Source organism: Heloderma suspectum, chromosome 1, assembly GCF_057233095.1.
Source record: "Heloderma suspectum isolate Gila_16-S chromosome 1, 16-S_ref, whole genome shotgun sequence".
Lineage (NCBI taxonomy): Eukaryota > Metazoa > Chordata > Lepidosauria > Squamata > Helodermatidae > Heloderma > Heloderma suspectum.
Genome location: NC_139458.1, coordinates 301,761,959 through 301,777,753, shown reverse-complemented (window position 1 = coordinate 301,777,753; position 15,795 = coordinate 301,761,959). Strand labels below are relative to the sequence as shown.

General features: G+C 45.5%; 2 protein-coding genes across 4 annotated transcripts in view; one reads left to right on the top strand and one right to left on the bottom strand.

The window, feature by feature from the left end:
• Positions 1-945, bottom strand: part of TTK (TTK protein kinase) — a 62,652-nt gene extending 61,707 nt beyond the window's left edge. For all 3 annotated transcript variants that reach the window (XR_014786605.1, XM_084826977.1, XM_084826975.1), the window contains exon 1: positions 907-945. The gene's annotated coding sequence lies outside the window, so the exon portion shown is untranslated. The remainder of the gene's footprint in view (positions 1-906) is intronic.
• A 451-nt stretch (positions 946-1,396) lies between these two features.
• ELOVL4 (ELOVL fatty acid elongase 4) overlaps positions 1,397-15,795 on the top strand; it is a 101,417-nt gene continuing 87,018 nt past the window's right edge. The window contains exons 1-2 of the mRNA XM_084826979.1: positions 1,397-1,709; positions 3,767-3,924. The gene's annotated coding sequence lies outside the window, so the exon portion shown is untranslated. The remainder of the gene's footprint in view (positions 1,710-3,766; positions 3,925-15,795) is intronic.

Below are 15,795 nucleotides of genomic sequence, written 5' to 3'. Positions count from 1 at the left end.
GCACTGAATTCCCTACATTAGAAGAAAACAAGAAAAAAAGGTCTTTATATTTCATTTGTTTAGAACGGGGAAGAGCTGCAGCCCAGTGGTAGAGCATATACCCTAGATTCATAAAATCCCGGTTTCAACCCCTGGCATTTCCACGTAAGGCTGGAAAAAGGGTCCTGTCTGAAAACCTGCAGACCTGGTGCTAGTCAGTATCAACAATACTGAACTAAGGGTACAATCCTATGCATGTATAGCCAGATAAAAAGGTCCTACAACTCCCAGCATCCCCCAGCCATATGCCTGGCTTGGGCATTCTGGGAGTTGAAGGCCTTTTTTTTCTGTCTAAACATGCGTAGACTGCACCCTAAATAGACTAATGTAAGTTTCATACAGATAGCCTGTATAGCCCACCTTTCAACAGAATATTCCCAGGGTGGGGAAAACAATATAACCAGTAAATCAATTACCATAAAATCAACACACACATTTTAAATCTATATCTATCCCTCTAATTCTGGACGCCACCGGTGCTGGCAACCCAACCCCGATAGATGTAGAAGTACATAACATTTTGAAAGGATCCCACCCGCCCACCGGGTACTTGATTTCTTCGCATGCGTGTAAAATAATGCTCCGCTCCCGTTAAAACTCTCCCTGCTCTGGCCTCGTACGGGGCGGCGGCGCCGCCGTGGGGGTATTTTTGGCAGCCAGGGCAGCACACACACCCCAATTCTCTGGCATAGGGCGCCCCTGCCCCCCGCCCAGGCCTCTCTGACAGATACTGCAGGGAAACGAACGTCTCCTGGCTCGAATGCTGGCTAACAGGCCAGATATTCGCGGGCTCACGAAGGCGGAAGCTGAGCCGTTCCCCTCACCCGCTGCCAGACCACTGACAAGGCCGGGGAAGGTCGGACTCACCGCTAACGTGCTGTTGCTTCCTCTCTCCCGCAACGCTGCAGGGAAGCGGGCGGGGAGGAGGAACCGCTCTCCTGTGTTTGAATTTCGCCAACTGGCTCGTGATTGGCCAGCTCAGTAAACTGAAAGGAGATGCGTCCAACTGCTGGTTGGAGAATCACTCGGTGAGCGAGGGGACGGGCCGCTCTCTCCCGCCGCTTCCCTGCAATAAAATGACGGCAGCCACTTTCAGGGGTGAGCGCGAAGGCGACCGCACCGCCCACCTCGCATCGCTCCGCCGCCGCCGACCCTCCAGCCGATAGAACGCGCGCTTTAATGACGCACCGAGGCCCGGCCCATCGTGCCGCCTGGGCCCTCCGTTCCGCGCAACCTAAGGAGGCGGGGCCTGGGTGCAATTCAGTCCCGTGCCGCTAGAGCGGCAAAGAGGGGATGACGCGAAAGAACGTTCCCCGGGGGGAGGGGGATGACGTCATAGGAAGGGGGCTGAGAACGGGGAGTTGGCGGAAGGTGTGAGGAAGGGAAGGGCGGCGGGCTCTGAGCGAACGCGAAGGGAAGTTCAGAGCAGCGTGAGGAGCAGGTTATCCCCAAGCTGCTTTCCGGCTTTGTTTATGAGCGTTAAAAACTCAGCAGCCTGCCAGCCTCCAGTCCGGAAGCAAAATAAGCCATCAAATAAAGCCCGTGGCTGCCTAGGCTGGCGCTGAAGGAGTAAGAGGCGGACCGGTGCGCGTTTACCCAGAAGTGCGTTGTGAGGTCGATTCTAAGGACTGAGCTTAAGCCTGCAATCCTATAAACGCCCTTAACTGGGAGTAAGTGCCAGTCAAAACAATGGAACCTCCGTCCGAGTAGGCATATAAAGATTGTACCTCTGGGCAACCTCGTGGAGGTTACCTCTGTTGTCGAGTGGGGCATGGGGGTTGCTAGGAGAATGCACTCATTCAGACTTGGCATTCTCAGTGGGACATATTATAAGGAGACAGCCTCTAGTATCACAACGCCAAGCATTTTCCAGCAGGGTAGCCACGTAGTCTGTAGCAGCAAAAACAACGAAGAGCCTTGGGACGCCTTGTTGTTGTTGTTCAGTCGTTCAGTCGTGTCCGACTCTTCGTGACCCCATGGACCATAGCACGCCAGGCCTTCCTGTCCTTGGGACGCCTTAAAGACTAACAAATGTATTTTCTCAGGCATTAGCTTCAGATGCTTGAAGGGTCAACCTGAAATTGGCGAGGTAGGGGAGAAAGATGTAAATGGTATTGTTGGAAGGGATTGAAATGTAAAGAACTACAGACAGTGATAATCATCTTAACAGATGCCATTCATAGTTGTTAGGCAATAACACAATCATTGTAATGGCGAGCCATAAAAGAACATAAAACATAAAAGAAAATATGTTTCTTTTAACATATAGAAAAGCAAAACTGAAATACAGCAAAGTGCATTGATTATCACCATAACTGTTGCTATTCACAAAACGTTGGGTGCTAACAGACATCTTTTCAATGGTGAACTGATTAACGTATGTAGTATGATGATTAAAAAAAAAACACTTTTGCCCCTATTCAAACCACAGGAAATAGAGCTGAAATTCTTAACTAATTGTACTTTGGCAACCTTACATTGGTATCTGTCTTTAAAATTCCTTTGTTCAAGAATAGCCACTTTAAGGGAGCAATCCTATGCATGTTTAGACAGAAAAAAGTCCTACAACTCCCAGCATTCCCCAACCAGCCGTGCTGGCTGGGGCATGCTGGAAGTTGTAGGACTCGTTGTGTCTAAACATGCATAGGATTGTGCCCTAAGTCATTCACAGAGGTTGAAATGTTACCCCACTGGTTTCTGAACATTGCCATTCCTTATGTCAGATTTGTGACCATTTATTCTTTTGAGTAGAGACTGGCCCATTCGTCCTTTGTAGAGTGCAGTGGGGCACTGCTGGCAAATGATGGCATGTATCGCATGATGTATGAACCCGATATTGTGGATGGCATTATTAGGTCCTGTAATAGTGTTGCCATGAACTTGAGCACGCTCCGGGAGAGAGCCTGGAAGGAAGGCCTGGCATGCTGTGGTCCATGGGGTCACGAAGAGTCGGACACGACTTAACGACTGAATAACTATTGTTGCCAGCGTAGATATGTGGACAGAGTTAATATCTGGGTCTGCCACAGGATCTGGTTCCTGTGTCTGCATCTCCATTGTGAGATGTGGTGGTGGTGGTGAGTTGGGGGCTCTCTGTAAGCAAGTACAGGCCTACCACCCAGGGCCAGTGAGAGGGAAGTGTCATTGCCCAGGATGGGTTGTAGATCACTGATAATATGTTTGAGTGGTCTTAGCTGGGAACGATTGGTGACAACAAGTGGTGTTCTGTTATTTTAAGGCCAGCTGAAGCCAGGGAGCACTGGGACTAACCTCCTATCAAAGACAGAAACAACACATGTGAGATATTGATAGTCTTTAATGAACAGCTCAAGGGACTGAATAGATCCTACAAAGATAAAGATACATGTAAGGGGTTGCCAGTCCACCCAGCAGGACTTCTGTTGCTCGTTGGCAGCTGCACGGAGGAGCAGCTAGAAGCATCATGCTCATGGCTGCTGGTTATGGGGTGGGCTCCTTCCTGATCTGTAAGGAATTGGGTGTGGGATGGATCCTGTATCTGCGGGAGAGTGGCCTGTGGACAACAAAGGGAGACACTGAGGGCTATGAATAAGAGTCAGCTTTGGAATACATGGTACCTGGACCTGGATGCATAACAAGTGCTTGTGAGAGAAGAGAGGGAGTGGTACCATCTGAGTGGTCAGCCTGATAAGGGTGCGGGGAGGAGAAGTTACTGACTGTAACCATACACACATTTTCTCCCTTGCAGGTTGCAGCGGAACCACATACTTTCATTGGTTGGTTGTTCTGCTCCATGCATCCAGGGTGTGGATCTGGAAAGCAAAAGGGAACATGAGTGTTCTATTGCAGTGGTTGGAGTGGAATGCCTGGCCTTTGTCAGCAGAAAGCCTACCTACGTTTTCAAAGGTAACCTACTTGTAAAGAACTGTAACACTAACAGTAAGAGGTGAAAAGGTCAGTTTTAGCTGGCTCAGTTTGCATGACACAACATGTACACAAGCAGGAGAGAGCAGATGCACTGCCTGCAGTGCACCCGCCATTTCTGCTTCTCCTTGTTGTTGTTGTTCAGTCGTTAAGTCGTTAAGCAATGGGTTTGGATGGCACGCTAAGCAACCTACAGTGGAGCTGATCATGGACTGCTAAGGAACAGTGGAAGTGGCAGGCACAATCTCTCCCACTCGTGCCGTGCCATATTGTGTGAACTGGCCCAATGTATTCTAAGTTTACTGTGGGCATCCCATATCTGTCAGTTGCTAAAAAGAAGCCAGGGCCAACCTGAGATTTTGCTCCCTGAGGTAAAGTAGCAGATGGTGCAGTTCCCCCCCTCCCCATCAAGTTATTTTGGCAGAAGACCCAACAAACAGCTCTCCTGTCAGTAAAAATGCAATAATAATAAATTGGATGTCTAGCGGTTTTCTGCTCTTTCATGACAACCCAACTCAGTATTAAATACAGCTTTTAAAATCAGCTACTAAACTGCGCCAGGTATCTGTGCATGTGTGTATGTATTATATTACTCATGCAAATCTCATAGGCACCCACCACAGTCATGCTTCTGGGGGCTACTTTCAGGCTTTGCAGGGTACAGTCTGAAATGCTATAAAAGCTCCAAAAATGGTTTGACAAGACAGACCTTGGCAAGACACAAATGAATATGAACATAGGTAAACATTCTATATACGTTCTGTGGAGGTAAAGGCTCCAAGTAGGGGTGCATGAAAGTCACTTACCTGGTCTCGCAGCTTTTCGCAGTGGGGGGGAGGCGCTTCGCTGCTCCCCCCGCGAAGTTCAGGCCAGGGGGGGAGGCTTCCCACCTCGCCCGGCCGAAATTCAGGCCAGGGGGGAGGCTTCCCGCCTCGCCCGGCCGAAATGCAGCCTGGGGAGGAGGCGCCTCGCCTTGCCCGGCCGCGAAATTAAAAGTTAAAAAAAAAAAAAAACGCCCCTGTGATAGGCTACGTGACGATTAACGTAGCCTATCACGGCTAGATCTGCAAAGTCAGCCGTGATAGGCTACGTTAATCGTCACGTAGCCTATCACGGGTGACTTAAAAAAAAAAAAGTGTACGCTAATGGCGGCCCCCATAGGGAGCCGCCATTCGCGTTCCTTATTTGGTCGCTGTAGTCTACGTAAATCTTTATGTAGACTACGGCGAAAATAAGGGCAACGCAAATAGCGTTGCCCTTATTTTCGCCGTAGTCTACGTAATCTTTACGTAGACTACAGCAACCAAATAAGGAACGGGAATGGCGGCTCCCTACGGGGGCCACCATTATCCGTACGCGCTTTTTTTTTTTTTTTAAAGTCACCCGTGATAGGCTACGTGACGATTTACGTAGCCTATCACGGCTGACTTTGCAGATCTAGCCGTGATAGGCTACGTTAATCGTCACATAGCCTATCACAGGGGCGCTTTGTTTTTTTTTTCTTTTATTGGAATGGCGGCGGCGGCAGCCGGTCGAAAGACCGGCTGCCGCTCCCGCCCCGGACAAAGACCCGACGAACCGCCGGCCGGATCCGCTGCCGGGAGGGACATTCGCCAAAGGTAAGTCCCGTCCGGGGGGGGGCGGGGGGGCGGAGAATTTCTCCCCGAAACTTGTTCAGGGGGCCGAACACGTTGGCGCTCGGCCCCCCGAAGTTTCGGGGAGAAATTATCCGCCATCCCTAGCTCCATGTCATCTAGATCAGGGGTCTCCAACCCCTATGCCGCGGACCAGGACCAGTCTGTGGCCTGTTAGGAACCGGGCCATAGTAGGGGTGTGCGATCCGTCCCTCCCCCCCAGAATCCTCGCCGGCCCCGGCTGGCTCCGCTCCACAGCGAGTCCACGGAGCTGCTGGCCAGCTCCAGCCACTGGTGGACTTCCGGCCACTGGGACGCAAATGGCGTCCGCTACATGGACGCCATTTGCGTGCCTGTTCTTCAAGTAATAGGCTACGTAAATCTTTACATAGCCTATTACTGCAGGGACGCAACAGGGACGCATATCCTCCAGCGAAACCATCCCCCCCGCAGTCCGTGGAAAAATTGTCTTCCACGAAACCGGTCCCTAGTGCCAAAAAGGTTGGGGACCGCTGATCTAGATTGTTCTATATAAGACAGTGCAAAGAGGATGCTGAGAGGTAGCAGGGGAAGTACTCTGTGCATTGCTCTTTGCAGTCCTCTCCCACCACCAATTTCCCAGTAGTAATGTATGTATAATGTATGTATAATGTATGGCTGTGAGAGCTGGACTATAAGGAAGGCTGAGCGCCGAAGAATCGATGCTTTCAAACTGTGGTGCTGGAGAAGACTCTTACGAGTCCCCTGGACTGCAAGGAGGTCAAATCAGTCCATCCTAAAGGAAATCAACCCTGAGTGCTCATTGGAAGGACAGATACTGAAGCTGAAGCTCAAGTATTTTGGCCACCTAATGTGAAGAGAAGAGTCACTGGAAAAGACCCTGATGCTGGGAAAGACTGAAGGCAAAAGGAGAAGGGGACGGCAGAGGATGAGATGGCTAGATAGCATCACCGATGCAATGAATATGAACTTGAGCACACTCCGGGAGAGAGCGCAGGACAGGAAGGCCTGGCGTGCTATGGTCCATGGGGTCACGAAGAGTCGGACACGACTGAACGACTGAACAACAACCCACCACCAAAGTTTTGAAGTGGTGTGGCTCCACACTCGGCTTGAAATCATATCCATCTGCAAACCAACCTCCATATATTCTGCTCTCAAGCAGCTTGTAAAAATACAAGTCATTAAAAAACAGAGGCATCCTTTTAAAAACATACATAGTAGATTTCACAATCTGCTGGGGAATTTCTTCTTAAAAGTCTTCAGCCTGCAAGATTATTTGACTCCTAGAATACTGGTTTCTAAAGGATTTGGGTGGGGGGGATTCAAGTGGATGTAGAATTGCAAATTCACATGCCCAAGCACACGCTTCCCTACCTCCTCCCTATACTTGCTGCTGCCTACGAGCTGCATGCTGCCTGAATAAGCTGTGGGTGGACAGATGAAACTGGAATGAATAAGCAAGCACACTGCTGCTGTCACTGCCATAGCAAACAGGTAAGTACCATGCGACTCAGCTCCCAGCCTCTTCCATTGCCACCAGTAAACAGCACGCCATCTCTTCGTCCTGTGTCAACCAATTAAAAGGGGAGAGTAGCACACCAGAGCAGCCTGTAGGAGCAAATGTGGATAGGTGGAAAGAAAAAGGTCCAGATTTCTCTCTCCAGCCCTATGTGCAGGAAAAGAACTGTGGGTGCTGGAACTCAACTGGGCAGTTGCACCTCTACTGAGACACTTTCCTTTTCAGAGGTTCAGGGACTGGCAGGGGAGGCAGCATGCCTATAATCCACCACCTTCAGATTCTGCCACCTGAGACAAGGGATTCAATGTGCCGCATGTAGAATTGGCCTTGAAAGAAGCTGTTGCAACTTTTGTGGTTCATAGTTAAGATCTGTCAATTCATATATTAAATTCAAAAGGTTAAGTTTTGATAGATCATTTATGACCATTCCATTGGTTCTCTTTGGGTCATAGTTATAGGTCAATCAGCTGGCGAATATTGAGGTAATTGTAGGTCATAGGTCAGAGGAACCTGACTGAACCATATGAAAAGGCTCAGAGTAGTCCAGGGTCAGTTAAGAGTCTTAGAAATGCATTTCTCAAAGTGCTGTGGAGATTTGTAAAGTTACAGGCATCTATTTTATTTATTTATTTTATTTAATCTCTATACCACAAAATAGCTGAAGCTCTCTATGCCTGCTTGTACAACTTAGTTGTGTGTGGTGGGGGTTCCTGTTTTTTCTCCTAACAGATGACAGTCATGGGAACTTTTTGGCCTTAATCTACCATTAAATCCCAATAGAAGATGTTGTCATCATCCAGGATCAGTTAAGAATCTAAGAAGCATGGTCTTCAAAGTGCTATGGAGATTTGTTAAGGTTAATAGGTATCCATGCCTGCTTGTAAGATTTAGTTGTGGTGCGTATTCCAGTAGGTAGTGGTCATAGGGCCCTTTTGGCCTTGATCTGCCATTAAATCCCTATAGAAGAAGAAGTCCAGGGTCTGTAAAAACAGGGACATTTGGTGGTCAGTGGAGACAGACAACATCCAGAGAAGAGTCTAGAAAGAGATAGGAGACAACGGTGAGATCACTGAAGGCAGAAGCTGTATGAGTCAGCCAAAAGAGGAAGACTCTGGAGATGGTTGTCCAGGATAGTTTCTGGCCAGAGTAACACTGCAAGGCCATTGATCTCAGGAAGATTTTAAAGGAGGCAACTGTGACATCTTGACCATGCCCTGGTCCAAGTCCCTGACAAGAAGGAAGACTTCAGGGAATGCTGAAGTAAGCCAGCTACACTAGGGAGAAATTTTCCATCTCAAGAAGTTCAGGGTCTGTTGTGAGTGATAGCTGGGAAACTGTTCAGCCCTGTATCCTTCCAGTGAGTCCCTGACCAGAGAGAGAATTTCAAGGCTTGTTTGTGTCATTCTATGAAAGCTTATTAGAATGGAGTTGGGGAAAGGATAACTTCCTTATGAGTTTCATTTAAGACAGGGGTGGGCAGTTTGTGGCCTTCCAGATGTTTTAACTTACAACCACCATTAGCCTTAGTCAGCATTGCCAATGGTGAGGAATCATGGGAGTCGTAAGCCAAAACAACTGGAGGACCACAAGTTGCCCACCCCAATTAGGGAAATGAGTTAAGGATATAATAGCTTTCTTAAAGGGATGGTACACACGTAAATAACTACTGAACTGTCTTGTTAACATTTAACATTATTTATATTGGTATACATTATAAATAAATATGCTTTAAGAAAAATGAACATATTAGTTTGCTTTTAAGATAATTCTGTATCTGCTTGCCTCAGGCCTAAAGCCTAATTACCTGCTGCTGTGATATTGGTGAGGTACTAAGGGGAAGGTTTTCTTGCAGGGGTGACAAGCCTTTCTCAGCCTGAGGGCCAAATTCTATTTCAGAGAAGCTCTCAGGAGTATGCATTCCAATGGTGGGTATTGTGAAATTTCAACAAAACGAAAAAGAGGAAAAGAAAAAAATAGCTACAGAAATTTGAATAAATCCATTTCAATGTGTGCATATGAAATGCGTGTGTATGAATGAGAAACAGCTTTCTAAGAATTATACATAAACTTTAAAAAAAGCAGACCAAATATCCAAAGAAATATCCATTCGCAGGTGGCGTCTATATACCACCCATTCAAACGCTGAAAGCATTGTAAGGTCTTCAATCATTGCATTATAGGAGCTCAGGATTTATCTTTCCAATGTTGAAATATTAGTCTTTTAGCTGTTAAAAGAGCATGGAGAATCACTTTGTGTTGACTGGCTGACTGTGCATTAATTTCCAAGAAGGAGGTAGATAATGTAAAAGGACATGTACATCAATAAATATTAAAGAGTGTTCCAATACAAAGTTTAACTGTATAATTACCTCTTCCCAAAAAGAGAGAATTATTGGGCATTGCCAAAATATATGGCAGAGGGAGCAATCCTATGGCTGCTAGTCAGTGGCTAGACGGCCATAGGATATCTGATTTTCCGGGAACCAACCTTCCTCCGCACTGCCTCGCAGATAGCACGGAATAGCTCCGTGCTCCACACTTGGAAGAGGAGTGCAGAGCGGCCAAAATGAAGCATTGTAGGGGGCGTTCCGGGGCGGGGAAGGAGGAAATGCCTGTATGACACATCCTGTGTGTTGTCCAGCAGCTTCCTCCCCCACTCCGCCTTCCTGCAGCTACATAACCGCAATCAGCTGTCTAGCTGAAAATGCAGGGCAGGAGAAGCACAGAGGGCACGATCCCCTCTGTGCTTCTCCTTCTCCTGCCCTCCAAGTTCGGAGACGGCCACTTATCTGCATAGGATTGTGCCCTAAACGACATAAGCTATTCAGACAGAAGCCACAGCAACCACAGACCAATGCTATGCATGTTTACTCAGAAGTAAGTCACAGAGCAATGCAATGAAAGCAAAAGTGGCAGCAAAGTAGAGCATTTTAGAAATTATTTTAAAATACAACAAATCCGCCCTTTATAAGTATCTCAGTACAAGTAAGCCAAAGGACAACTTCAGCTCGGTTCAGTGCATGTCTGCTTAGAAGTAAGCCACATTGCAAGGCACAATTTAAGTTCCAGGCAGCCAACAAAAGTGCAGACAGCAAAACAGGTTTCCTCTTATACTTCTCCATTGCTCTCACTCTCAATCAGACAAAGAAGCAAAGTGGCACATCTTTAAAATTACAGCAATAACAGAAATTGACCTGGTTCACATGACATGGCTGGGTCTTCGTGGGTTATTTATTCCATGATGAGCTGTGGTGTGTCCTGGGTGCATGGGGCTGCCATTTTGAATATGTGGTGTGTTGTACGAACCCGCCCATTGTGTGTTATTTAAGGGTTAAACAGCCCTTGCATAACCTTCAAGTAGTAGTAATAAACCACGATGGCCAGGTTCACATGATGCTCAATCACCCTGCTTGGAGGTTGCATACCAACAACCAGCAGCAGCAGCAGAGGGCAGCAGCTGGGAAGAATAGAACAGCAAATGCAGACATTCACCTGCTCTTTCCTAGCTGTTGCACTGAGGGCCAGGGCTCTCTATTTTATACAATTTTACATTCTTTTATACTTTTAACATGTGCCTGGGAAATTCATTGGATAATCTCGGGGGAGGGGAGTACCCCTATTACCGTGGTCACAGGTAGGGAGAAGTATGGCAGTGGGGGATTAACAGGCCAGTTGAGGAGAAGATGGGCTACATACTTTAAGCCTATCCCATCTTCTGGTTCATCCTCCAGCTGGATGTTTCCTGACTACCTAACGAGCTTGCCCTTGGGTCTGGTGGTGGTGGTGCTGAACACCAGGTGGGTCCAAAACAAAATCTCCCTCATCCATGATTTAATTGTGGATGAGAGGGCCAACCTGGTATGTATTACTGAGACCTGGGTGGGAGAACTGAGAGGGGTTAGTCTCTCCTAGCTGTGGCCTCCTGGGTACTCGGTGCAGCACCAGCACCGACTTGAGGATCGGGGAAGGGGCATTGCTGTGGTCTATAGGAATTCTCTGTCCCTCTCTAGGCTTCTTGTTCATTCGAGTGCTGATCTTGAGTGTCTATCTATACCTTGTGTTGGGTACCTGGGACAGATGAGGAATTAATTGTGTGCCAGGTTTGGACAACACGGCAACCGGTGCTGCATCATGGGTAATTATATAAAATGCGGTCATGTGACTGACACGCGTGGGGGGTGGGAAAAGAATCAACGATGCATTCTTTCGCCACCGCAATCATGTGAACCTAGCCAATAGAGGAAGATACATCATGGTTAATGGGTATTTTGAGACTATAAGTCTCAATGTATTATCAGTCAATGCACTAAACCAACCCAGCTCTTGGTTTTGCACTAATCTGGTAAAGGATACTGAGAACTTTAGAGGAAGGAATGGATAGCCTCTGGAGACCTTAACGTGGTTATGGAACCACAAAAAGATAGATCCATTATAAGAAATACCAACATTAATACCACTTCAAGATCTTTCTCAAGATGGTTGAAGCATTGGAGTTTAGCAGATGTCTAGCATGATTTAAATCCAGAAAAAAAGGACTACATATTCTATTCAGCCCAACATGATTCCTATTCAAGGAGAGATTTTATGTTTGTTCCTCTCAGTCTATGTTTAAAAAGAATTTAATCTGAAATAGAAACTAGGCTGAACTCAGCCATTTGCTAATAAGTACTGAATAGTTTAAATCAGACCAAGGCTCATGGAAAAAGATATGGCATTTAGATCTAATCATAAAAGAACAGATGGTAAATACTTAGGAATATTCAGGAATATTTTGTTTTCAACAGGGGCATGGCAAATCAATTTACAACCCTATAGGATATATTTGCCAGTAATATGTGGTTCTTTTAATAACTGAGCTGCAAATAATAGGACACTTTTGATTAGGGATGTAGTGAGATTAGAGAAAAGACCATTTAGTTAACACATATGAACAAATAGAAGTTGCCAGAAAAAAGTTGTTCTCGTGAAGACATGAGAAGAATAGAAAGCACTGGCTTAAAAAGAAAATATATTTATTTATTTATTTATTTCATTTATATCCCGCCTTTTTTCCTCCAAGGAACTCAAGGCAGCATACATAATCCTCCTCCTTCTTCCATTTTATCCTCACAACAATAACCCTGTGAGGTAGGTTGGGCTGAGAGTCTGTGACTGGCCCAAAGTCACCCAATGGGCTTCCATGGCTGAGTGGGGACTAGAACCTGGATCTCCCGACTCCCAGTCCAGCACTGGCTTATGAAAGATATTTCATAAAGAAGGACAAAGAGGATAAATTATGGCAAACAGCTAATAAATGAGGACAAAATACAATCCCGATGGCAGCTAAGACATCAAGGGTGCTATGCTATGCATGTTGAGACAGAGAAAAGGCCTACAACTCCCATCATGCCCCAGCCAGGCCTTTTCTCTGTCTAAACATGCATAGGATTGCACCCCAAGTCAGATAACAAAACTTTTACAGAAATCTAAAGAATTTTTAAAACTATCAAATTTTGGTTGAACAACCATATTTTATCAGGAGCTTCCTTGACAAAAACACAGTTACCCAGATTTTCACCATCAGACAATCCAAAATTAAGCGAGCTATTAACAAAAGAAGACATCATGAAATACATTCCAAAATTAAAGAAAAATAAGGCCCTGGGCCTTGATGGCCTAGGGCCAGGGGTTTATCAGTCATTTAGCAGAGAATTTGTATCAGTTAAGAAATAATTATAGTTTAAGGGAAGGAACAGTACCTGAGAGTTCAAATCAAGCAAAGAATAGCACTCACACTAAAAGCAATAGATCCAGCCTGTATAGATTCTTGTTGACTAATCTCACTTCTGAGATAAGGACAGGAATTTTAGCAAATGAATTGAAAGGTGTGATCCAAAATCATATTCATCCTGATTAAGCAGGTTTATCTGCTCAAGAGTAACTAATTGAATTGAATTGCACAATAGGATGAGGAAGGGAAAACTTTGTGAATCTAAGATTTGGTTGCATATTGGCAAACTTTGGGTTAGGGCTATGTGTAAACCAGCCCATTGTTTATTCTCAGAGATAAGTCCATAAAAACAATATAAACATATACCAGTTGGCATCACCATTATCCTAAACACTACAATCTGGGATATATTGATTTCTATGGGCTTAATAACTCTGCACTACTTTGGGTAGGAAAAATTTCCAAACAGGAGTTTTAGCATTGTAGTCAAAGTAGAGGAGTGATATATCTACTATGTTGTGAGTAGCAATGTCAGAGAAATCTGCAACAGATTCAAATGAGTTCAGATTTCTATGAATCTGTGGATTCCATAGTGGGCCAGCGTTTTCCAAGTCATCCAGATTCCACAGACTTGTGGACTGGTTTGTTACTTTGGGGAAGGGATTTGTGAAAAATCACACTTGCACTAATGTGCTTTAGTGCTAATGCGCACTTGCAGAAGGGGAACAAAATTCTTATCCGCCCCTAAAAAAAAAAATCCGATTCTGTTAAATGAGCGGACGATGGAACAAAAGATGCCTGAGAATCCAAGAAACACAACATTTAACAAAATCCGTTCATCCCTAATTGTGAGGAGGCCCAAATAATCAACCTGGATCTCTCAGAGGTATTGAATAACATTAATTGGAGAATCTTTCTGGATTGCATTGGCAGGATGGGGCCGAGAGGTCCTGTATTGCAGTGGCTGTAATCCATTTGGAGGGTGCTCTCAGAAGCCAATGTTGGAAGACTCCTTCTCTCATCTGTGACCTCTGGCTTACAGGATGTTGTAGGGTCTCTTGTCTTCCATGCTGTTCATTAAACTGCTGGATAAACTAGATGTGCGCTAAATGTTATCAGTAAGCTTATAATGCCAAGATCTATGTATATCCGAGCAACTATCTCTGACGATACCCAACTCTGTTTCCATCTTCTTATCCCAGGAAGGCGGTGAACATTCTACACTGGTACGTTCTACACTGGTACATTGGCATCAATTTTGGAGTGGATGAGGGCAAACAAGGCTAATTCTGGCGACTGGAGAGTAGGTGTGCAACCTGTTTTCTATGAGGTTCCACTTCCCCTTTAAAAAAGGGCACTATTTTGTCCCCAGTATTGTTCAACATCTATATGATGCCATTAGGAGTGGTCATTAGATTCAGGGCAAGGTGTCTTTAGTATGCTGATGTCACAGGGAAATAGAGCTGGGTGTCATCTGAATCAGGAGAGGTTATGCACATTCTAAACTGCTTCCTGGATGCTGATGGGGTGAATGAGAGCTAATAAATGGAAGCTAAATCCTAATGGCAGAGACCCAAAGGGTGGCCAGTTCCAGGTCTAGGAATTGGGTTGTTTCCCTGTTTTGGAAGGGGTTGCACTCTCTCTGAAGGAACACGTACATAGTTTGAGGGTACTCCTGGATCCATCTTTCACACTATAGGCCCACTCAGAAGCCCATAGTACCTATTACCAACTACACCTGTTCTTGGATAGGACCGAACCACTGTGATCCATGAACTGGTAACCTCACAACTAGACTTCTGTAATGCACTCTCTGTGAGGCTGCCGTTACACCTGGTTCAGAAGCTGCAGGTAGTGCAGAATGGAGCAGCTAGGTTACTCAGTGGATCACCTAGCTATGTACATATTACACCCTTGTTAAAAGAACTCCAGTGGCTGCCTAATAGCTACCAAGCCATGCTCAAGGTTGTGTTGTTAATATACAACGCCCTAAATAATTCAGGACCAGGATACCTAACAGACCATCTTCCCCTACCTATACCCAGTTAACCCCTGAAATTTGAGAAAGCCTTTAATGGATGTTCTGCAACCAATAGAAAGCTGCTAGGTGACAGTGCATAAGCATACCTTCTGAGTAGTGGCACCCACCTGCTGGAACACTCTCCCACATGTGATTCAAGAGGCAGAAACTGTGGTAAGTTCCAAATGCCTATTGAAAACATATTTGTTCACCCAGGCTTTCCCTGACTTGTAATGGATTATGTCACTGTCCTGTTTTATCGTCATTCTTGCTGTAAAACTTTAAATTATTTGTTATTTTATATTGTTTTTATGTTTTATATTGTATTATATATACATTTTAATGTGAGCCACTTAGGGATTTTTAAAATTAAATGCTATAGAAGCATTATACATTAATAAAATCATCTTCATAGCTTGAGGGTGTTTCTGGATCCAGCCCTCAATGACTAGGCAGTGGCAATAGCTAGGAGAGCCATTCACCAGCATTGGCTGTGCATCCTTCCCTAGAGAAATCAGAACTGGTTTTAGTTATTCATAGTTTAGTTGCATCTAGTTTAGATTATTGTAATGCATTCTATGTGAAGCCATCTCTGAAGACTGTTTGAAACTCCAATTAATTCAAAACGCACTGGTCAGAGTTTTAACTGGGGCTTGCAGATTAGATCATGTAATTACACTACTATGTCATTGTCATTGGTTTCCAATTTATTTCCAGGCCCAATTCAAAAAGCTGTTTTTGAGTTTCAAATACCTGAACAGCCCAGAACCTGAACTCCCTCCTTCCATACAATGCCTTAGAACTGAGTCAATTACAGAGGTCCTGCTCTGTGTCCCTTTACTCTCAGAAGTGTGGTGAGGAGGCACAAGAGACAGGGCCTCTCATCTGTTGAGAAAAACAATGCTTTCCCAGTGGAGATCCACCTGCTTCCATAATCCCTGCTTGCCTTTGAGAGCAGGAAAAGAAC